Source organism: Lissotriton helveticus, chromosome 11 (genome assembly GCF_964261635.1).
Source record: "Lissotriton helveticus chromosome 11, aLisHel1.1, whole genome shotgun sequence".
Taxonomy (NCBI): Eukaryota; Metazoa; Chordata; class Amphibia; order Caudata; family Salamandridae; genus Lissotriton; species Lissotriton helveticus.
Genome location: NC_136072.1, coordinates 914,282,892 through 914,308,611, shown reverse-complemented (window position 1 = coordinate 914,308,611; position 25,720 = coordinate 914,282,892). Strand labels below are relative to the sequence as shown.

General features: G+C 44.0%; 1 protein-coding gene across 4 annotated transcripts in view; it reads right to left on the bottom strand.

Moving 5' to 3' along the window:
• Positions 1–25,720, bottom strand: part of GAS2L1 (growth arrest specific 2 like 1) — a 244,743-nt gene that overhangs the window by 201,169 nt on the left and 17,854 nt on the right. For all 4 annotated transcript variants that reach the window (XM_078667178.1, XM_078667179.1, XM_078667177.1 and 1 more), the window contains exon 2: positions 23,114–23,177. The gene's annotated coding sequence lies outside the window, so the exon portion shown is untranslated. The remainder of the gene's footprint in view (positions 1–23,113; positions 23,178–25,720) is intronic.

Below are 25,720 nucleotides of genomic sequence, written 5' to 3'. Positions count from 1 at the left end.
TCTGTGCCCCGCACTCCAACACAGGGACAGTGGGAGTCCTACTGCAGGAGAGGCAGAAGGGAGGCCCCGAGGACCACATGATCTGCTGCTGAGTGAGTGCTGCTGCCTTGGGAACACACTAGTGGATGCATTATAAGCAGGGTGCGTGACTTAATGAGGGTGGAACATGGAGGATGGGGGTAGTGGAGAGATGGATGGTGATAATGAGTGAAGCTGACGCTTGCAAAGGAATATGTTGCCTTTTAGTTTCCTTTTCAGTAGGACATTTTGTTTGCTTGTCACTATCGTGTTTGGCAACAGAAACACTGCTCATCCCGGGCAGCTGTGTGTGGGGGGCTTGTCATAGACGGACTTGAACATTAAGAGGCGCGTGAGACACACACTGCATGCGCGGGACTTTAGACAGTACGGTCTGTGTCAAACACAGTCTAGAAACTTGAGGCAGTCTTGCTCTTAAACATGGACAGGGGGGCAAGGCATGTCAGAGAAATCATACCAGCCTCCTTCCCTCTAACCCGCCCTGCCCACACTATTAATCTCTGCAGTAACCCACTTGTGAGCCGCTGGGGTACAGACTGGTGTAAGCGACTCCTTCCCCAAGAGAGGACTTGCAGAGAGGTGATTTTGTACCGAAAATTTGTTAACAGGGCAAAATACATTATGTACCCATGTTTGCCAACTGTCCCAGCTTTTTTTCTGGATTTTTTTCCGATTTTTGAAGCATTTACTTTAAAATGGTGCCATTTATTTATTTTAACTCGCCCCAAAATAAATCAATTCCATTGCAAATTAAGGTTACTTCCCGTTTTAGAGTCCGCAGCTGTCAAACCTGTCTGGGAGGGAGGGAGAGCTAGAGAGACCCCTTAGCCCGTGCAGTACACTGAATGGTGGTTGGCACATTGAGGCAGCCACAACCTTGTAGTGTAGCAGAGAAGACACATTTTCGGATGCAGAGGAAAAGAACACAAACTAAAAATGTTAGCAGAAAAGGACAAGCACTACCATGTGAAGCTGCCTGTGTTTTGCTACTACCTCAAAGGTGTTGGGTTTCACAGCTTCCATGAGGTAGAGGTACTCTAACCCTGTCTCCCCTGGTTGGCTTCTTGGAAACTGTTTATCTCTGTGAGGGGAGTTTTACACTTTTATCTTGCCTTAAAAATCGCCCATATCCGAAAACACCAGTATGGAGACAGCTACTTTTCCTGCCTGATAGGAAATTATACATTTCAATATGTTTACATCTCAAATGTCTCCCAGGTTGCGCTTCAGACAGAGCCGTTGTGTAGTGATGCCCCTCACAGCAGGACTGCCTCCAGCCTGGAGCACCCACAACAGAGGCACAAAGAGGTGTGAGGGCTCTACCCTTAAATATGAGTAAGGTAGACAAATGCTTGGCTTCACCTAAAGGGTCCCCTTCAACATGTAGCTCCACCCCTACTCACCCATAGCATCTACAACAAGCATTGAAAATGCAATAGGTCTCGTCTTTAGTAAAGTTTAAGCAATTCTGTTTGTAATTAGGTGGCTTTTTAGCTTTGCTTTTATTAGTGTTTTTTAAACTTTCATTTACATGACATGCATATGTATGCATATATGTATATGTAAGCATGCATTAATATTGGTATTCATATAGATATGCAGATGTTTATATATATATATATATATATATATATATATATATATATATATATATATATATATATCCCCACAATCCCACCATAAATAAATAAATACATAAAAATATAAATATATATATATATATATATATATATATATATATATACACACACACATACATACACACATATATATATATATACACATATATATATATACAGTGTGCTCCAAGGCAGACTACTCACTGAAGGAGGACAGGACATTACACTACAGGTAAAACTCTACAAAAAAAAAAAAAAGTGTACCATGAAGGCCTGCGAACGGCAACGACCTCCTGGGCGGGTGTTTGTGCCGTGGTTTTGCCTACATAATGCCTGCCTTGAAGCTCGAGTCAGTGCCTCTGAAGAAGTAGCAATACGAAATGAATCAGGCTGACTTTTCATTGAATTTGCTGTTTTTGCATCCATTTCGCAAGCTGCAATCCTGACAAAGAATTAAACGCTGAAACCTTTACCTTGCTCTGGGTCCCTCTTTCTTCCAGGCAAACTCAGTTTTGGAAATTTCAGCCGGGTGCCTGAGCTGCGGATGTCAGCCCTGGGGCTGTTTCAGCCCCCCACGGAGATGCCCAACAACGCCACCGATTTGGGAGCAAGGAGCCCCCCACAGAGACGCCTAGCAACGCCACCGATTTGGGAGCAAGGAGCGTTTGTTGGGGATAATGGACAGCTGCGGAGTTGTGATGTGACTCTGCATACCCCACTGTGGTCTCACCTCTTCATCAGCAGTGTGCTCCAAGGCAGACTACTCACTGAAGGAGGACAGGACATTACACTACAGGTACCATGAAGCCCTGCGACCGGCAACGCCCACCTGGGCGGGTACTTGTGCCGTGGTTTTGCCTAAATAATGCCTGCCTTGAAGCTCGAGTCAGTGCCTCTGAAGAAGTAGCAATAAGAAACACGTCAGGCTGACTTTTCATTGAATTTGCTGTTTTTGCATCCACTTCGCAAGCTGCAATCCAGACAAAGAATTAAATGCTGAAACCTTTACCTTGCTCGTGGGCCCCTCTTCCTTCCAGGCAAACTCAGTTTTGGATATATATATATATATATATATATATATATATATATATATATATATATATATATATATATATATATATATATATATATATATATATATATATATATATATATATATATATATATATATATATATATATATATATATATATATATATATATATATATATATATATATATATATATATATATATACTGAAAAAACCATAGGTTATAGACCATATATAGTTAGGAATTAGCATTTACAAAACCTTGAAAATTCACTGAAAAAACCATAGGTTATAGACCATATATAGTTAGGAATTAGCATTTACAAAACCTTATTTTACTCACACAAAACCATTGAAATTCGCATATATAGTTAGTTGCACTAACTATATATCGCGCATCCGCAATCCACTGCTGATCATGTCACATATTACATCATTCATGACATGGTCAGTGACATCACTGATGACATCACTGATGACATCTCAAATGACATCACTGATGACATCACTGATGACATCACTGATGACATCACTGATGACATCTCAAATGACATCACTGATGACATCACTGATGACATCACTGATGACATCACTGATGACATCTCATTTGACATTACTGATCACATCACTGATGACATCATTCATGTGATAATACGATGAACCTCTTCAGACTCTAATATAACCTTAGATACACTCAGTGTAAACAGACACTCACAGACTGTCACTCATCCATGGAGTTACTCACACACCTAGTTAGTCATGCAAAGAATCAATCACACCTCCATTTCCTCAACTATACAGTTATACACACCTTACTTATTCAAACATATACTAACACATATTTACTCTCTTATACAATCCCTGATACAAGTTCACAATGATCCATACAGCCACTCACACATTCACTGGCTCTTATGCACAGTTATTTATATATGTCAACTCTCACATGTACTGTGTTTTACATATGTACTTACTTTGACATGTAGCACTGAGATATCCATTCACTCACCAATACACTCATGCACACAGTCAACCACCCATACAGCTGTTTCCACATGCACTTTTGAACCCATACATCTAGTGAATCAACTGCTCACACATCTATGCACAGAGTCATACACCTCCCAGCCACCCACACACACACTCAGTCTCCCATACAAATACTTGGGAAACCAATCAATAACCCATATAGTTACTCATATAGCTACTGATCAACACATGCAGCAGTTTACAGAACAACAGACATAATGATGCACAAATTAAGACAGTTTAGTCACTAACCCATGCACTCAGTGAGACACATTTAATCACTCACTCATACAGTCAGTCATGCACCTACTAAATCCTTCATCCAGACACTTATACATCCACTCATTCTTCAATATGTAAGACATATTTTAACTTTACAGAAACATACAGTCACTGGATGTTGTCATCAGTGATGTCATTTGAGATGTCATCAGTGATGTCATCAGTGATGTCACTGACCATGTCATGAATGATGTAATATGTGACATGATCAGCAGTGGATTGCGGGTGCGCGATATATAGTTAGTGCAACTAACTATGTATGCGAATTTCAATGGTTTTGTGTGAGTAAAATAAGGTTTTGTAACTGCTAATTCCTAACTATATATGGTCTATAACCTATGGTTTTTTTAATGAATTTTCAAGGTTTTGTAAATGCTAATTCCTAACTATATATGGTCTATAACCGATGGTTTTTTCAGTGAATTTCAATGGTTTTTTAATAGCAAATATCAAAAGCTGTAAAATGTATTCTTCTTTTAAAGGAAAAATATATTTTATATGTATTTAATATAATTTTTTTATGTATATAAATTTTTTGAGGGAACGAATTTATCAACTATCATGCTGAAGAAGAGTGTGGGTAAAAAAAACAAAGAGGAGGACTAAGAGGAAAGAACAATCAGTTCAAAAATACAATTGCTTTAAAGCATGAAGTGCTTTTCCACACATTTACATTTAAATAACCCATATTAGAACATACAAAATATCTACAGAGGAGACGGTGTACATTGAATTTTAGACTCTTCATTGGTACCTACATGGTGGTACTTACATCACCCACACAACACAATAGCTCTATTCAGAGCTACCCTACCTCAAAGCACTCTAAAATATTATTTTAATATTTCCCTTGGTTTTCCCCTTGTTACGCTTACCGGAGCGCTACCCGGTGCGCGGACCGGGCGCTAACCGTGCGAAAATTTGAAAAAAAAAAAGGTTTTTTTTTTACATATATGGACCTCCTCAGCCACCCTCAGAAAACCTAGGGAGTCAGGATATGTCTCCCGTGCCCCCTTATACCCATTCCCAACATTGTTTATCCTCCATCTTGTGACTAAATTCGTCCGAAACACAAGATGGCGGACTCCCGTTACGCTACCGGTGAGCTACCCGGTTCGCGTACCGGGTAGCGCTTCCACCGCGAAAAATCGAAAAAAAAATTATTTTATTTTTTTGCCCCGCGGGGCCCTTTAATAGCCCCCACATCAATCCTAGCGGGTCAGGAGGGGTCTACCTTGCCCCCTTTCATTCATTTCCCCCTTCGTTTATTTCCACCTCTTGTCTCTCGATCCTACCGAGAGACAAGATGGCGGCCGCTCCGGACTGTTTAGAATGTTGACAGTCACCGGAGAGCCAATCCGCTTCTTCTCGCGAAGTTCCGTTACGCGTCAGGTACGCGAACCGGGGCGCTAACCGGGACGCTGTCACAGATATATATATTTTTTTGAACGTTAATTTCTCAAAATCCACTGGAGCACATATCTTGAGACCTAGCAAAGGCACATCGGGCAAACAGTCTCTACAATTTTGCCAAGTTTCATAGAAATCCATTCAGCCGTTCGAGCTAAAAGTGAGTCCAAACGCCCTATGGAAAACTCAATGTTAAAAACACGTTTTGGGACCCCCCTTTTTTCTCGGCCCCCGCTTGACGAAACCCCCCCAAACTTTCAGGGGACGCTCAGAAACAAAATGTGCCATTTTCCTGGAAATTTCAGCCAATTCCGTCCATCAACGCCAAAGTTATTCAACATAGAATTTTCAGAAATCCCTATTCAAAAATATCCTAACTATATATATATATGTATATATATATATATATATATATATATATATATATATATATATATATATATATATATATATATATAACATTTCTATGGCAAAATGAAACCCCTCATTTTGTTCCTTTTCAAATTAAATGTATTAAGTGTTACCACTTTATTCCAATCAAGATGACTTCAGGTGTGCCATACTTTTGTCATAAGTAAGACTGTTAGCGTTCTAGTTGTTCTTTAGAACACTCTGGGACATTCTGTCATTGGGCTATAGTTGGGCTACATCTGGATGATATTTGGGCTACATTTGGGCTCTTTTGTCTCTGGTGTCCATCTTGGGAGACTGCATATCAGAATTTTTTTAATGAAATATAAGAGGATTTGAGAAGTCACTCAAAATGTGCCCTAATTTTTCTTTCTTCAGCACTAATCATAATTTCTATGGCAAAATGAACCCCCTCATTTTGTTCCTTTGCAAATTAAATGTTTTAAGTGTTAACACTTTATTCCAATCAAGATGACTTCAGGTGTGCCATACTTTTGTCATAAATAAGACTGTTAGCGCTCTAGTTGTTCTTTAGAAGACTCTGGGACATTCTGTCACTGGGCTATAGTTGGGCTACATCTGGCTGATATTTGGGCTACATTTGTTTTTTTTGTCTCTGGTGGCCATCTTTGGGCTACATTGGGCTACATTGGGCAACATTTGGGCTCTAACATATATATAGCCCAATGTAGCCCAATATATATTTTTCAAAGTTAATTTTCGTAAAAACCACTGGAGCATATATCTTGAGACATAGCAAAGGCACATCGGGCTACCAGTCCCTACAATTTTGCCAAGTTTTGTGGAAATCCATTCAGCCGTTCGAGCTAAAAGTGAGTCCAACCGCCCAATGGAAAACTCAATGTTAAAAACACGTTTTGGGACCCCCCTTTTTTCTCGGCCCCCGCTTGACAAACCCCCCCCCAAACTTTCAGGGGACGCTCAGAAACAAAATGTGCCATTTTCCTGAAAATTTCAGCCAATTCCGTCCATCAACGCCAAAGTTATTCAACATAGAATTTTCAGAAATCCCTATTCAAAAAAATCCTAACTATATATACCTACTGGCGACCGCCAGTAGGTAATATATATATACCAGGCACCACAACAGGACAATTATCTGCCACCCACTGGAAAAAACATTTGACAAATCGGACGCTGACCATACTACAGGTACCAGAATGCCATTGACAAACGGAAGTGATTCTTAAGGGGCGAAGCTATGTTGAGCTACGTTAAAAATTTTCAAAATTTACCTGCAGTTAACCGGCGAACTGAATAGGTGGCAGGCGTAATTCTTGAAAAAGTTTCCAGCAGAAACGAAACATGTCGACAAAACGCTGTGTCCTGTTCACCCTGCACGAATAAATGGTCAAAGGCAAGGTTGTGGCGACTCATCTTTCTCCCGTGGGAGACACCCTGTTGCATAAAACATCGGCGTGATTTACCTGAAGTGGTACGCACAACCTAAACGCAAGGCAAAATTGTGGTGATTTGATTTTCTCCCGTCGGAGATATCTTGTTGCTATTAATATCAGCGTGGTTCACCTGAAGAGGACGCCTACGGAACGAAGCGCCATGCAGCCCCGCACCTGAACCTCTCTTGTTTGAACCGTTACTCGGACTAGGGGTCTGCGGTGCTCCCGGGGACTGGACTCCGGTATCCGGCCCCCATTCAATCCGAAAAGGGGATTGACATAAGGGGGAACCAGCATCATGGCATCGGAGCAGAGGTTTTAAAAGTGGCAGGCACCACAACAGGACAATTATCTGCCACCCACTGGAAAAAACATTTGACAAATCGGACGCTGACCATACTACAGGTACCAGAATGCCATTGACAAACGGAAGTGATTCTTAAGGGGCGGAGCTATGTTGAGCTACGTTAAAAATTGTCAAAATTTACCTGCAGTTAACCGGCGAACTGAATAGGTGGCAGGCGTAATTCTTGAAAAAGTTTCCAGCAGAAACGAAACATGTCGACAAAACGCTGTGTCCTGTTCACCCTGCACGAATAAATGGTCAAAGGCAAGGTTGTGGCGACTCATCTTTCTCCCGTGGGAGACACCCTGTTGCATAAAACATCGGCGTGATTTACCTGAAGTGGTACGCACAACCTAAACGCAAGGCAAAATTGTGGTGATTTGATTTTCTCCCGTCGGAGATATCTTGTTGCTATTAATATCAGCGTGGTTCACCTGAAGAGGACGCCTACGGAACGAAGCGCCATGCAGCCCCGCACCTGAACCTCTCTTGTTTGAACCGTTACTCGGACTAGGGGTCTGCGGTGCTCCCGGGGACTGGACTCCGGTATCCGGCCCCCATTCAATCCGAAAAGGGGATTGACATAAGGGGGAACCAGCATCATGGCATCGGAGCAGAGGTTTTAAAAGTGGCAGGCACCACAACAGGACAATTATCTGCCACCCACTGGAAAAAACATTTGACAAATCGGACGCTGACCATACTACAGGTACCAGAATGCCATTGACAAACGGAAGTGATTCTTAAGGGGCGGAGCTATGTTGAGCTACGTTAAAAATTGTCAAAATTTACCTGCAGTTAACCGGCGAACTGAATAGGTGGCAGGCGTAATTCTTGAAAAAGTTTCCAGCAGAAACGAAACATGTCGACAAAACGCTGTGTCCTGTTCACCCTGCACGAATAAATGGTCAAAGGCAAGGTTGTGGTGACTCATCTTTCTCCCGTGGGAGACACCCTGTTGCATAAAACATCGGCGTGATTTACCTGAAGTGGTACGCACAACCTAAACGCAAGGCAAAATTGTGGTGATTTGATTTTCTCCCGTCGGAGATATCTTGTTGCTATTAATATCAGCGTGGTTCACCTGAAGAGGACGCCTACGGAACGAAGCGCCATGCAGCCCCGCACCTGAACCTCTCTTGTTTGAACCGTTACTCGGACTAGGGGTCTGCGGTGCTCCCGGGGACTGGACTCCGGTATCCGGCCCCCATTCAATCCGAAAAGGGGATTGACATAAGGGGGAACCAGCATCATGGCATCGGAGCAGAGGTTTTAAAAGTGGCAGGCACCACAACAGGACAATTATCTGCCACCCACTGGAAAAAACATTTGACAAATCGGACGCTGACCATACTACAGGTACCAGAATGCCATTGACAAACGGAAGTGATTCTTAAGGGGCGGAGCTATGTTGAGCTACATTAAAAATTGTCAAAATTTACCTGCAGTTAACCGGCGAACTGAATAGGTGGCAGGCGTAATTCTTGAAAAAGTTTCCAGCAGAAACGAAACATGTCGACAAAACGCTGTGTCCTGTTCACCCTGCACGAATAAATGGTCAAAGGCAAGGTTGTGGCGACTCATCTTTCTCCCGTGGGAGACACCCTGTTGCATAAAACATCGGCGTGATTTACCTGAAGTGGTACGCACAACCTAAACGCAAGGCAAAATTGTGGTGATTTGATTTTCTCCCGTCGGAGATATCGTGTTGCTATTAATATCAGCGTGGTTCACCTGAAGAGGACGCCTACGGAACGAAGCGCCATGCAGCCCCGCACCTGAACCTCTCTTGTTTGAACCGTTACTCGGACTAGGGGTCTGCGGTGCTCCCGGGGACTGGACTCCGGTATCCGGCCCCCATTCAATCCGAAAAGGGGATTGACATAAGGGGGAACCAGCATCATGGCATCGGAGCAGAGGTTTTAAAAGTGGCAGGCACCACAACAGGACAATTATCTGCCACCCACTGGAAAAAACATTTGACAAATCGGACGCTGACCATACTACAGGTACCAGAATGCCATTGACAAACGGAAGTGATTCTTAAGGGGCAGAGCTATGTTGAGCTACGTTAAAAATTGTCAAAATTTACCTGCAGTTAACCGGCGAACTGAATAGGTGGCAGGCGTAATTCTTGAAAAAGTTTCCAGCAGAAACGAAACATGTCGACAAAACGCTGTGTCCTGTTCACCCTGCACGAATAAATGGTCAAAGGCAAGGTTGTGGCGACTCATCTTTCTCCCGTGGGAGACACCCTGTTGCATAAAACATCGGCGTGATTTACCTGAAGTGGTACGCACAACCTAAACGCAAGGCAAAATTGTGGTGATTTGATTTTCTCCCGTCGGAGATATCTTGTTGCTATATATATATATATATATATATATATATATATATATATATATATATATATATATATATATACATATATTATGCATGCATATGTGTGCGCGTCGATACCGGTAGAGAAATAGAGGTAGAGAGGTAGAGGTAGAGAGAGAGGTAGAGAGTGAGTAGTAGAGAGAAGAGAGAGTAGTAGAGTAGTAGAGAGTGTGTAGTAGAGAGTGAATAGTAGAGAGTGAGTAGTAGAGTGAGTAGCAGAGTGCTCTGGAAGATCCCGGATGAGAAGGAGGAGCTTCAGAGAGAGTTAGGAAAAAGAGGGTGGGCAGGAAAAGGAGGAGGGAAGATACATATAGGGAGGAGAGGACAGATAGGAGGTGAATAGCGGAGCCAAGGGGAGAAGGGAGGAGAGCGAGCGCAGTGGACGAGGCAACAGGAGCAAGGAAGGAAAGGAAGATGGAAAACAGGGAAGGGGACACAAGGGAGAGGAGGAGGAGCTGTGAGCAGGGGAGCTTGAAACGAGGACAGGGGAGGAGAAAGCGGTTGTCTGACGTAGACTTTTCTCTTCCCCTGACTTCCTTGGGCTGCCAGTCACCATTTTGTTGGTAAGAGACACGGTGGCCGGCGACCCCGAAGCGGGGACCCCGAAGGTTTTGCCTGTCCTCCCATCCCTATAGTTAGGCGGTGGCCTTGGTTATATGGGCTTCTGAAGATGAGTCTGACACAGTATTTATGGGAAAGGTGCACAAGTGTAAGGGGGAATGTAGTTATTTGTCTTTGATGAGCAGGTGTGGGCTGGCAGTTTCCAGAGAGAAGTTATGCAGATTTTCTGAAGCAGTTGCGTTGATGTTGTGGGTTAGAGGTGAAGCAGTTCAAGGGCGGGGGAGTAAAGGGACACTTGCAGGAAAAAAAATGTTACAGTTACAAGAAGTTCAGTTACTTCAGGAGCTAGAAGTGACAGTGGCAAGTAGTAGAGTTGAGGGACTGATGGGGAAGGGATCATTAGGGGTAGGGGTGGGACACGTACTAGGTAATCGTATATTTGTAATGAGGTTACTAATGTTGTAAGGCATTGGTCTAGAGTTTGTTAATGTTACTTGTACACCTGACTCATTAAAGCGGCCATTTCCACACAATGCAAGTTGACAGTCATTTGCATCTCGACCTCTCGCCCAAATCACCATTTGCATTAACAAAAACAAAAAAAGAAAACTGGTGGAATGCAGGGTTTTTTTCTGATGAAAGAGAAGTCCTTGCCTCTAAAATATTGTACATTTATTCTTTAACTAAAGTACTGTATGACGCTAGAAGACCTGCTACCCTTTTAGTATCTAATTCCATCCCTTGCTCTAAACAGTGTTTCGAGCAATTAAAACAACTGGCTAGGAAAACGAGAAAGTGGACTGAGAAAACGACCGCAGGAAATACAGAACCTACAACCCTCAAGCTTCGGTCTTGGCCCAAACACGCAGGTCGCCCTGTTTCAGGATGCGTACTGCTGATACTGACTTTCACTTAACTGGTTGAATCCTTGCCATGGGCCTTGAAATTACCAGCTTGAAAGGCGCACTTAGACAAATGGCGCATGGTTCACTGAGCCAACATACTGCCTGTAGGGCGATGGTGCTGCAGCGTAACAAGGTCACCGAGGCCCTTTACGGTAGTTTATCTCACCTGAAGCCTCACCGTGACCTGGTCTTGGAAAGGGGGCCCACCCCTCACTGGACACACCCACCCCAAGAAGGCTTTCAGAGGCCCCACGCCTCCCTCAACATGGCAGGTAATGGCTTCTCACTCAAAATCCCCAGATGCTTCCAAGTCAAGCGTCAGGCCTCGCGTTTAGCGATACAATTCCAGGCGTCAGTTTAGAGGGACAATCCATGCAGCCAAGCGCCATGATATGTTAGACTGAATTGTCATTACTTCATAGCTGTGATATCAGTATCTTTACATCTCCCTCACTCTCTCTTATCTAACTCTCCACGACAGTCAATGCCTAATCCAGGAGTTAGATTGTGTTCGAAATTCATATTCAGTATGGCACATTAAATAACACTTGATAGCAACAATGCCCTGGCAGTGCCTTACACTAGTGAAACAGCTAGCGCTACTTAAATCTGTACTATAGGAATGCCAACCGTGAAGGGGGAGGGAAGCCAAGCGGCGCTCGCTGCCCTCACCCAACACAACCACAGGCCCCATACCCCCCTCACTGATAAGGGGAGGCCTGACTGAACTGGGGTGGGAGCTCCACGACGCTCACTGCCACAACAGATCCCCGCAGTCATGCAGACTCAAGAAGCGCCTGTATCGGAAGGGGGGGGAGGGGCAAGTCGCAATAACAATATCTTCTCCTAGCGGGGCAGCATTACTGCCTGAGCCCCTCCTCCAGGCAGTGCAGACAAAGTGAGTTACCACGGAAAAGGGACCCCACGTCCTGGTGTCAGCATTCAGAAACCAGACCACCCCCTATACACCACCGCAGCTGGGGACCCTTAACGCCCATGCACCCTGTAACCCACAGGGCCCTTGTTCTCTCTCATCTGGAGCAACCCAGTCCGGCGAGTCTGCACCCCACTTGGCCGCCACTATTCTAATCCTATAAGCAGACAGCTTGCAATCAGAGTCCGTGTTCGGCTGTGCCCTCGTAGAGATGGAACCCACATGGGCAAGACCAGGAAGCACCCAACCCCCACTGGTCACGGGGCCTCGGGTCACCCACCACGCCGCTCGAGTCCCCCCTCACAGCTCTATACTGACAGTGAGACTTGTGGGAGGGGGTTAACAATACCCCTGCACTCACCGGGACAATGCGGACGCGAAGACACAACAGCGGAAGATGCCAGACAATGTACACTAATGAAATGGCATCCAGGCAGCTTGAAAAGAGCAGACGAGCACCAACCTTCGGCATCTGGATGTATTCCATGACGCCCGGCAGCACACAGGTTCACTCGCGAAGAAAGCGACGACATACACATTTCTCTTTTAGAGCTGTCCCACTTGGACGGGCTCGGCCTGCTTTCCTGCTGGCGTAAAAGGTTTATTATCTTCTTTATGGGGCCATCTGTTTTGCCCCATAAAGAAGATAAGAAACTTTTTACACCAGCCGTAAGTGGGGCAGCCAGTCAGAATGGGACGGCTCTAAAAGAGAAAACAGTACGTCACTGTAACCTCTTTTCCAATGGCTGGCCACCGTTTAGCATGAACGGTGACGCCAGCCAATGGAAAAGTGGGGCGGGGCTTAACCTCACTAGTGAAACTACTCTAAAAACATTAAATCTCGCCAGCAAGACTGCGCATGTGAGCAGCCTCATCTTCCATCTGGTGCCAATGCAAAATAGAGGCATTTAAATGTAACACACTCTGCTGTGCAATTAATACTTTTTTTCCAACCACATTTTATTGGTGTTTAAAGACAAATACATTACACACATTCAATGTTCATCATCTAAGTCCCCTCTTGCATTGTTGCCCATTTGTAATAGTGGTATAATTCCTGCTGTGTAATTAATACTTAGAGTCAAATCTGAGGACGAACACCAGAATCTTTTTCAATGTGTATACATTATTTCCCCTGTATTTTCTCAACATATGTGTCAGCTGTTATGTTAGTTAGCTGGATGGGTGGTCTGGCAGTAGCCTAGCAGCTGAGAGATGGTTGACCTGATTCTTGTACCTATTAAAACATTTCCCAATATAGCACAATCTTCACACGTAAATGTTTATTTCTACATTCTTGCATCCCCATGCTGCCTCAAAAATATTCACTACATTTCTTAAATCCGGCATTATAAACCTGTCCTTTACTTAAAACTTGTGTTTATTGTCGCCTCTATTTCTTCTCTCTTCAAATGTCCCTTTTCTTCCCTTCCAGCTTCCTTATGCCTCCTCTAAGCACACCCTACTCTGACATATGCAGGCTTGACTTTTCTCTATTTCAGCAAATTTCCCACAACTCATTTACTAGATCACAATCTCTCTTCCTTCCGCTGAAAGCCATACCTTTGCAACCTAACAATACCCAATCCCCTCTAAGTACAGCATAAATCCCTACAACCATGTGCTTGAACTCACCTCCTGTCCCCCCCTAATGATTGCTGCCAACCTCTATTACTTTAGTCCAGCATAAAGAAAGCTGAAATGACGGCATGGAATGGTATGCTTTGAGCTCACAAGACAAATCCCAATAACTAACAGTAACCAATAACACTGAACTAACCATTAACTTGGGGTTACAGAGCAGCATGCTGCTCGGCGTAAAGCGCTTAGATTCCTCGGCAGTGGTAGTAAACGCTATATAAGTGCAATTACAATTTAAAGAGTTAGTGGTCTGACAAGCATGAATGACAGCATGGATAGGCTCTAAAAAAAAGACCCAATTAGAGTATTTGTGCATATTTTTTTTTTTAAATAATACGGACAAGGAAACCAAATTGTTTTTGTTTGTATGGTGTAAATGGAAAACAGGGACACTAAATTATAGACTAATTATAGTCTCCTGTGGCTGCAGCTTTTACGGCACAATTGTGTAGAGAGTACATTTGCCACATATTTTGCAGATTTCGCCGGAAATGTTATTTCTATGCCAAATGGATAAAAATGCTAACAGAAAATGTGCTGCATATTTTGCAATTGTTGCCGCTTAATTTAGATAACCATCCGCATAAATTGGTCTTTTGTTCAGCATAACCCTAGTAACCTTGGTAATAATAAAGCTCTGCAGAGCAGCTTGGGTGCTGTTATTGTGATTTTCTCATGTTTAATGGTTCCCTGTGAAATATGGCTCTTTGAAATAAAAAAGCACCAAAACATGTAATATATAAATATATAGCATGTTATGGGTACATATAAAGCATGTGATGGGTATCCCATTTCTAGTTTCATTTGATGGTTTTGGATTAGATTTAAATCCTTAACCACGGTACAAATTCCGCCGCGGTGCGGGAGGTCTATTGAGTGGGCCAATGGACGTCCGCAGCACTACCGAGGTAGTGCTCGCGATGGCCATTGGCCAACGCGCGCTTGCAACAGGTTAATGCAAGCAAAGATTTCCTGGACCTCAGGAATATGTAGTAGATAACAGTTCACCTCAAAGGGATGTAAAGCTAAACAATTCCACCAGATCGGTGTAAAATATGCCGACATCCACAATTTGCAACACAGGTAACTGTTCGGGTACTGAGAGAAGAACTTGCATAGAAAAGGAACGCCAAGAATATCATGTGAACTATATTGTGGAATGGTTGGTCATTAACCAGATTAGTAGGCTGTATCACGTCTGGATGGCGAAGTTCTCCTGCACCTTCATGACCTGGAGAGATTCAACTCTGGACCCATTATGATGTAGCTAGACGTACTGCACAAAATTGCTGTCACTGCCCCCACCACTGACTTACAGGAGCATAATGTGTCAAAGAATCAAAACCCCTGAAGACTGTTCAGTCCCACTAACCTGTGGTAGGTCTCCAGTACTCGAGGGCATTGTCTGGAACCTATATAATCTCACTGGAGTAAAAAAGACTGAAAGTCTCTTTATTTATTTATTAGGCTGTATTACAATTTCAGAAGTGTGTAACAGAACAAACACAATGCCCATAAGAATTGTGTGAGTTTGGGTGGATAGTCATGAAGGCATACTTGTGCTAGTAACTGGTGTTTGATTGAACAATGTCAGCGGCAATGCATGCATAGATTGTCTGTCACTGTACCTCGCCCTCTATCTTTCCGTGGGCATTTGTCTGTCTCTCATCTTCATGCTCTTTTTTATTCTTCTATTAAACACCTCTTTTTCTGTCTTTCTCGTTTTTGCTCACCCCGTTTGTGTCCCTTGATTCTTCATGTCTTTCTCCCTTTAAATTTCCCCAACTTCTCCTTCACCTTCTTGATGTGCGTGAGCTTTTCCATCCTCCTGTCTCTATATTTCATGTGTACTTTGTATTGATGGCGGTGCGAGGTCCCAGGTACCCATGCGTCTTGCACGTTTTCTGTCTTTGTGTTACTTGCTCCTTTTCCGCCTTCCCTTCATCTCGTTCCATCTGTCTTTCTTTGATTACCCTCGGCTTTCCCAAACTTTCCATTTATTTCTATCTTTTATGTAACTTTCTCTTCCAAGTTTCACAGTACCTGTTCATGGTTTTGTGTTACCACGTGTTCCTTTCCTTGCCTCCACCCAAACTTCTCTTTTTCGATAATCATCTTTCAGCAGTTTTTAATCTTCCCTATCTACAGTCACCTTTGAATGCACTGCCGTCTTTTCATCTCTATCAGCATGTTTGTCTCACTAACTCTTTGGCTATCTTGTTCCTCATTTTCCGTTCCATTTCGTCACTGGAACATTCACATTCACTCAGTCTCATTTCGTTCCTTGGATTTAACACTTCCATTTTACAATTGCATCCCCATTCTCACCTTGTTTTCTGTTCCTTCATTGTAATCTCCTCTCACGGTCTCTTTTTTCAATCCCTCACTTCAATCTCCATCCTCAACCAGTATTAGTGCACAATTCCCTCACTATCTCCAGCCTGCCTCGTCTCTTTAAACTAGATACCCCACTTCAACCACAATCCTCCTCCTGCCTCTTTGTACACACCAGTCACTGCAACACCCATCCTCCACCTGCATCTTTATACAGCTTCCTCACTGCAATACGCATCCCCCACCTGCATCTTTATACAGCTCCCTCACTGCAATACCCATCCTCCACCAGCATCTTTATACAGCTCCCTCACTGCAAAACCATCCTCCACCAGCATCTTTATACAGCTCCCTCATTGCAACACCCATCCTCCACCTGCATCTTTATACAGCTTCCTCACTGCAATACGCATCCCCCACCTGCATCTTTATACAGCTCCCTCACTGCAATACCCATCCTCCACCAGCATCTTTATACAGCTCCCTCACTGCAAAACGATCCTCCACCAGCATCTTTATACAGCTCCCTCACTGCAATACCCATCCTCCACCTGCATCTTTATACAGCTCCCTCACTGCAATACCCACCCTCCACCTGCATCTTTATACAGCTTCCTCACTGCAATACGCATCCCCCACCTGCACCTTTATACAGCTCCCTCACTGCAATACCCACCCTCCACCTGCATCTTTATACAGCTCCCTCACTGCAAAACCATCCTCCACCTGCATCTTTATACAGCTCCCTCACTGCAATACCCATCCTCCACCTGCATCTTTATACAGCTCCCTCACTGCAATACCCATCCTCCACCGGCATCTTTATACAGCTCCCTCGCAATGATACCCATGATCTACCTGCCTCTTTATACAGCTTCCTCACTGCAATACCCACCCTTCACCTGCATCTTTATATAGCTCCCACACTGCAACACCATCCTCCACCTGCATCTTTATACAGCTCCCTCACTGCAATACTCATCCTCCACCAGCTTCTTTATACAGCTCCCTCGCAATGATACCCATGATCCACCTGCACCTTTATACAGCCCCCTCACTGCAATACCCACCCTCCACCTGCATCTTTATACAGCTTCCTCACTGCAATACGCGGATCCTGGGGACCTCAGCTAAAACTGAAGGGCAACGGAGTTGCAAGATCTACTACAGGCCTTATGAACTTTTCTAAAAGACTAGGTTCGAGACCCATGGAGGCCATGATCCGCATCTATAAATCCAAATGCCTAGCAATCGCATCCTATGGGGCTGATATTTGGGGCTATGTTTCATCTCCAGGCATCCAAATTATAGAAAATAATTTTATACGAGCTTTGTTGTCACTCCCAAAGTCATCTCCTACATACTCAATTCATAGTGAAGTGGGTTTGGGACATATTACCGACCTTCTAAAAATGTCCCCCCTGCTATGCTGGGTTAAAACCTGGACAAATGAGGAGATCACGTTGAACCACCTCATACTCAAAGACTGTATGGCCTTAGATAAAGCGGACAGTATTCCCTGGCTTGCGTATGTTAGAGCGGCATGCGTGAAGCTGGGGCGTCCGGATATGTACTCTTTACCACAGGGCCTCAAGAAAGAGGATGTAGGGTGGGTCAAGTTGCATCTCCGGAATCTGTTGGAGTTAGAAAGGGAGGAGGTTGAACTTAATAAACCAATGGTGAGAACAATATATCAACTATCTATCTCCCCAGTCATGGAACCCTACCTAAAATACGTGACTAAACCATACCATCGTTTTCTTCTATTGAGATTTAGGTTCAACCTCATTCATTTAGTGCTTGGTACCCATATAAAGTGGGGGACCTTAGAAAACACCCCACCTTGTACATGTGACAGCTTTTCAATACAGGATACGCTTCACTTTGTGATGTTTTGCGAACACTATCTGGCGCCCCGAAAACATTTTTTATATCCAATCCTGAAGGAACTCAATTTTGTCCAGGTGAGGCCTGCACTTTTACACTTGCAAATGCTTAACTCTGTGCAGGTCACATACGGTGTAGCCAGTTTTTTGGTAGCGGCAGCTCGATTAAATAAAATAAGAGTTGCCCAGAGAAATATACAACTAGGTTGATATTTTGTCAACTTTGTTCTGGGGAACTGCACCAAGACTAGTGGGATACAGAGGTGCCTGTTTTTCTTGGACCTTATCTTGTATAGTATCTATTCTTTGTATCAAAACCTTTTAAATTGTTTTAGGAATGAACTTAGGAACTGCAATCAGGTGTACATTTGTTTAATTGTAATTTTTTTAATGTATGGATATTTTACAATGAATTGTGTATTGCTTTTATGGTTTTAACTAACCGAATAAAGATATTTGACTGACTGACTGACACTGCAATACGCATCCCCCACCTGCACCTTTATACAGCTCCTTCACTGCAATACCCACCCTCCACCTGCATCTTTATACAGCTCCCTCACTGCAAAACCATCCTCCACCTGCATCTTTATACAGCTCCCTCACTGCAATACCCATCCTCCACCTGCATCTTTATACAGCTCCCTCACTGCAATACCCATCCTCCACCGGCATCTTTATACAGCTCCATCGCAATCATACCCATGATCTACCTGCCTCTTTATACAGCTTCCTCACTGCAATACCCACCCTTCACCTGCATCTTTATATAGCTCCCACACTGCAACACCATCCTCCACCTGCATCTTTATACAGCTCCCTCACTGCAATACCCATCCTCCACCAGCTTCTTTATACAGCTCCCTCGCAATGATACACATGATCCACCTGCACCTTTATACAGCTCCCTCACTGCAATACCCATCCTCCACCAGCATCTTTATACAGCTCCCTCGCAATGATACCCATGATCCACCTGCCTCTTTATACAGCTTCCTCATTGTAATACCCATCTGCATCTTTATACAGCTCCCTCACTGCAATACCCATCCTCCACCGGCATCTTTATACAGCTCCCCCGCTGCAATGCCCATCCTCCACCCGCATCTTTATACAGCTCCCTCACTGCAATACCCATGCTCCATGTGTCTCTTTATACAGCTCCCTCGCAGCGATACCCATGCTCCACCTGCCTCTTTATACAGCTTCCTCACTGCAATAACTATCCTCCACCCGCATTTTTATACAGCTCCCTCACTGCAATACCCATGCTCCACCTGTCTCTTTATACAGCTCCCTCGCAGCGATACTCATCCTCCACCTGCATCTTTATACAGCTCCCTCACTGCAATTTCCAGCCTTAGCCTGCACCTTTATTCAGCTCCCTCACTGCAATACCCATCTTCCACCTGCATTTTTATACAGCTCCCTCGCTGCAATGCCCATCCTCCACCTGCAGCTTTGTACAGCTCCCTCGCTGCAATGCCCATCCTCCACCCGCATCTTTATACAGCTCCCTCACAGCAATACCTATCCCTCCACCCGCATCTTTATACAGCTCCCTCACTGCAATACCCATGCTCCACCTGTCTCTTTATACAGCTCCTTCAATGCAATACCCATCCTCCACCTGCATCTGTATACAGCTCCCCCACTGCATTACCCATCCTCCACCTGTCTCTTTATACAGCTCCCTCACTGCAATACCCATGCTCCGCCTGTGTCTTAATATACTCCCTCAGTCCTACCTCCGTCCTACCGTTGTCTGGCTCTTGTTCCTATTCCCTCACTGCAATTTCTACCATGACTGTTTCCTTGCACGATTCCGTCATTGTAATCTCGCTTCTGACCCCGTCTCTTTACACTGTTCCCCCCCTATCCTGTCTCTTTACACTATTCTGTCGCATCAACCTCCGAAATAATCTTTTCGCTGATCACCGTCTGCTTCATTACATTTTCATCCGTGCCTTGTCTCTTTGGACTGCTCCCTCTTGTATTCTTTTTCTCTCCCTGTCTCTTTACACTATTCCTTCAATGTAATCATTTGCACGCTGTTGTTTCACACCATTCCCTCATTCCAGGCCCCGTCCTCACTCACTCTCTTACACCTTTCTGTCAGTGCAATCTCTCTCAAAACATTTTACTCTCTTTGACATTTTTGTTCTCTGTCAACTCTTCCCTCTATCCCAGTGGTTCCCGAAATGTTTTGACCCGAGCCTCCCTTGACCCATTGGTCATTGCCTGTGGCTCTCCACTGTTACTTTCTTTTTTAAGGCTGGGCTAGATGTAAGCCCGGCCTGGGGAGTACTTGCATTTTTCTCCCTGAAAGTAATTGGGATAAAGCTGGTGAAAGTATTATATTCATATACCAAGAGAGTTGTCTGGACAAGTAAGAGTAGTCGTAGTATTCAGAACAAATTCCAATACGCTGGTTTCATGGTGATAATTCTTTATATATAGGTGTTGTAACTCATTAAAAAATTCTGAGTTGGTTTGCAAATGGGTAATTAACAGCCAACACGTGTTTCGCCCCTTTACATGGCCATCCGGCCTGGGGCTTCCTCAGGGCATTGCGGTTCTCATAAGGGCTTGTGTCTCCCTTGAGAGAATGGATAGCCTTATTGATCCTGGGTCAATCTATAAAGGATTGGGCATAATTCCCACCATCACATCTTCGGTATAGAGTTAAGCAGACGTAACTCTATACCGAAGACTTGATGGTGGGAATTATGCCCAAGACTTTATAGATCGACCCAGGACCAATAAGGATATCCATTATCTCAAGGTAGCAACGTTGGATTGGTAAGTCTGGCAATGCCCGAGGGGCCGGTGCAGAGTTCCAACTGTGGGCTGCCTTTTTGGTGCAGTCTGGGCGGAGGGGAGGGGGGGCAGATTTTGACGGTGTCGCTGTTGTTCGGATACAGTCAGCGGCCCAGTGGGTGTCCGAGTGGCCTTTCTGGAGGCAGATGGGCACTCATTACCTCACGTTTAGCAACAGACAGAGGTGTCACTTTCTTTCTCTCGCAGGGCCGGCCCATTATTGTATGCACACCTAGCAGGGCAGGGGACCTGAGCAGGAGTGGCCTCACTTGTTTTCAGTAAGCAGTGTAAACGAAGCCAAGCATTTTTTGTCTCTCCCCCCCATTTTTTTAAAAATAAAATTTCTCTGTAGCAGTGTTGTGTGAAAAGGCAATATGCAAATGTGGGCCAATTATTTTTAGCATGCCCGGGCCGATTTTGAATCCCAAGCCAACCCTGCAAGGGAGACACAAGCCCTTATGAGAACTGGAACGCCCTGAGGAAGCCCCAGGCCGGATGGCCATGAAAATTTTTTTTTTTAATGAGTTACAACACCTATATATAAAGAATTATCACCATGAAACCAGCGTATTGGAATTCGTTCTGAATACTATGACTACTCTGACTTGTCCAGACAACTCTCTTGGAACTCTCGTACGATTAGGGGGTTAGGGGTTTACCCCTGTCCAGGACAAGTACCAAAAATATATTTGCTCAATATTATATGGCCAGTAAGGGATTAGGGACCCATCACCCTCTTTTTCTCTTTGCATATACGCAGGGTGTTTCATATTACTAAGGCGGCGCCTCTAATAAAATATTCCTAGTTACACTTCTTTGCTCATGGCTTTTTTAGAGTACCTTCTCAAACTTTTTTATCCCACTTACAGGGCTAGATAGCACCCCTATGGATGTAGCCCCCATTGCCAAAGTGTTTGTGGGCTTGAAGAATATTTACATGCACTTCCATTTCTACCCGTATCCTACTTGCCAACACACCTGTCTGAGCAAGGTGATTCAAGATTTTTTAAACACATACAGCTTTATTTTTGCTGTCTCCTCCCTAAAATTGCCTCCAAATCAATGCACGTAAAATTACTTCCTCTGAGTTTTGATTTTTTTAAACGTCCCTCTTTCCTTCTTCCAAATGTTGGCTTTATGCCATATATGGTGTTTTACTTCCCCGTGTTCATGGAGAGAGCAGGCCTGTCTGGAAATTTTTACTGAAAGAAATGTGCACTGGAAGTACACATGATTCAAGTACAAATGTCAATACTTATTAATACTTAGTGTGTTTAAAAGACAGGACAACTGTGTTTTCCTGATAACTTGCCTTGGTGTAAAATGCATTTGGGAAAAAAACGAAACTATTAACGAGTGTAAAAAAATAAATCAGGCATCTTCCGCTTGCTTTGGGAGTGTTGGAACGTGGGGATCCAGTGAAACATGGAGGTCATCTCCCTCGACATGCCATCAATTAAGCACTACGTTTACAGCTTTAGGCATGTCACTTACAAATCATCGACATCATGTGTTTAAGTCCAATTAGTTTAACTGAAGCCAACAACCTCTTCAACATTAAATGCATTAAAGTGCTTGGTGTGTGGCTCCCCTGGCTAGGTTTCACAGCTCCCCAGGGAGACACGGCGCACAGTTTGGGAACCACTGCTCTATTCCCTCACTGCAATATTCAACTCGCCGCTCTCTCATTGCACTGTAACCTCACATTTGTGTCCTCCTTACCTCATTTCCGTCTTGACCCCATCTCTTTACTCTATTACCTCCACAAAGTCACTTATTTATACTGTTCCCTCCTTGAAATCTCTAACCTGACCCTGTCTCTTTACACTGTTCCTTCACTGGAATCTTCATGCTCACTGCAGTCCCCCCTCACCCGCTCTCATTGTTTGATTTCCTCATTCAATGTCACCCCTGTGCTCTCTCATCTTATATGACCTGGTCCCCTTATCATGATCACTTTTTTCACAGCATTGGATGGTTCTGGCACAGCTGGACCACACTGGGAGCACTGAGGTTGAGGTGGTCACTGCTTCTGATGTGAATAATAGTGCAGTTGTGTACTCACTGTTTCATGCAGCCTGCTCGCTGTAGGAGGGCTCCGCCTCTGAAATTCAGAATCTGTGGCAGGCCTGAAAGATGCAAGGAGAAAAGTCAATTAAATAGAAAACTTGTCCCACCCTTAGAATGCTCCCTTTATACCGGACACATCCTGTTCACTCTCTTTTTCAATGGTCTTTGAGTCCCAGAAACTATACCCTTCTATTGACCTCCCTATGCAGCCCTAGACTGCAGGCGACAGCTGGACTGTGGACACCAAACGTGTCCTCCTGCTTTATCTTTGAGTGAGTAATTGTCCTAGACTGGATATAGAGTGCCGGCCTCATTAAGGACACTCTATCGAGTACTGAATGCAGCCTTTTATTATTTTAGCCCTTCGGGGAGGACTAATGACCACCCTCACCCTCACGAACAAAAAACATTCCGTCTCTTACGTGGACCTTTCCTTTGTTCCAGCGTATGCGGTAATAATGCAATCATGTATGGCTTTGATAACCAATCGAGGAATGCAAGACTCCAGTATTGTGGCTCCCTACTTAAAGCCTAGCCATGAACGTCTTACAGCAGCAGTTTTTCTGAGGTCTGGCTTTGGGCTGGAATTCACGTCTTACCGCTAAGCCAAAATCACCCATGTTGGCTTGGGAAAGGGCTTAAAGTACTTTTCCTAATATATTGGGTGCTTGGATTTTAAAGCTACTCGTTCACAGGAAGCAGAATGGGTGGTCAGCAACCTGAACTGAAGGGCAGCCAGCACAGAAGAGTCACAACATGATGGCCTATGTGGGCCGAATAGTGCTAGCTGGAGGTGGAGCTCAGCTTTGTGCACCTTGTTCCTCTCCAGTTGGAAGGAGAGGTTCTGCCTCTCACCTCAATGCCTGCCTGCATGTCTGCAGAGCTTATCCTGGCCCTGGGGGCACCCAAGAGAGAAAAGATCATCCTATGACCGCCTTGTCAGCCCTTCTGAGACTGTTGAGCTGTCCATCACACTAGGACCAGCCGTGATGAAGTAGCAGACATGACAATGACAAGTAAGTGCAAGTGAGCAGCCTGACCAGGGACCCTGACTTACATAGTCTCTTGCACCAATGTCCCAGAGACGCCAGTAGGCCTCCTCCTCTGCACGCAAATCATTTCTACATTGAACTGGCATCTGTGGCCCCAACCATCCGTGTGCCACACAAGTGTGTTGAGACACACTAGGGCCCAACACGCAACATATGGTCACTTCCACGTGGGTTGAGCTGCATCAATCAATATTCATTGTATCATATAGAGTATTCACTAACAGCAGGTGTCCATCGTTGTGAACATCCAGGTCCCCTTCTCCTGCATCCCTAACCCACTTTTGATGCCAAAGAGCCACCAATGGAGGGAACCTTGGGCGCAGAAAAAGCCTGCCTGGAAGTGACAAGAATCGAGAGAGGGACCCAAAGCCATCTAGCCATAATCACGAGAGGACGTGATCCAGGGCTCCTGAATGAAGTTACAAAACTGTAACAGGAATGTTTTTTTTGTCTGAGGCAATGCTTGGTGTCTGGCGCCTCTACAAATCCATGTGTTGGTCCAGACTGACAGGGAGCAGTGAGCACCAGAAAAACCTGAACGCAGGAGGAAAGAAAGAACTATAGACCAGATTCGGTTTTCTGGTGCTGTATTCCTAACTGCGAGGTACTCCTTCAGAGATACATAGTAACAACGAGGGATACATTTCATGGCAATTTTGTTTCACCTTGTGCAACCTTGACTGGGACTTTGTATCCTCACATGGCCATTTTAAAATCTGTTGTAATACTTGGAGCCCCTACTGCCACATTCCCCAGAGAGATGCTCTTGCTGTCCTGTACTTAATGTGAGAAGTTCTAGTGCTGCCCCAGTTCCACCTCTAGTGAATGAAATATACGTTTTCTGCCTGTGAATAGGAAAACTTTTTTCTACCGGCAGGTTGTTATACTACAGATTATATTTGATGTAGGCAAGCAAGAAGTTTATATATTCAGTTGAACGTTTAGCATACAGTTTTTGGTTAGCACAATAAAACCCACAAAAACATGCAGTTTTAGATATACCTAGACTGTGCAGATGTATACTAAAGCACTGTAGCAACCCGTAAATTGGCAGTAAACGAATTGCAGTGTTAAACTTGTGGAAAAATAAGTGCTGGGGCCCAAAGTTTTGTTTAGAAGCCTGGGCCTGTTCTATCGAAGGTCAAGGTGCCAGATAGCATACAATGAAAGGCTCCCTCAAAACCTATATTTCTTTTTTATCATAAAAGACCTGAATTCAACATGGACTTGACAGAAATATAAACATATAAACAAAACTAGCAAAATAGATTTAATCATCACAATTTATTTAACTTCTTTATACGTTTTTCATATATGTATCAAACGTAAATTCATATATTTTCTTGTTTCTCGTTTTTTTAAAACTTTTTATATATGAAAAGATCAACAGTGCTCCCACAATAGATTCAGGAATACATACAATGTACTGTTGAACAAGTAACCCCCGGAAAACAAACATTTGGATATGTCTAAAACACAAAATACAAAACCCAAACATACTTAATCGTACGGACTCATACAGCATTCACATAGATATGGATCTGAGAAAA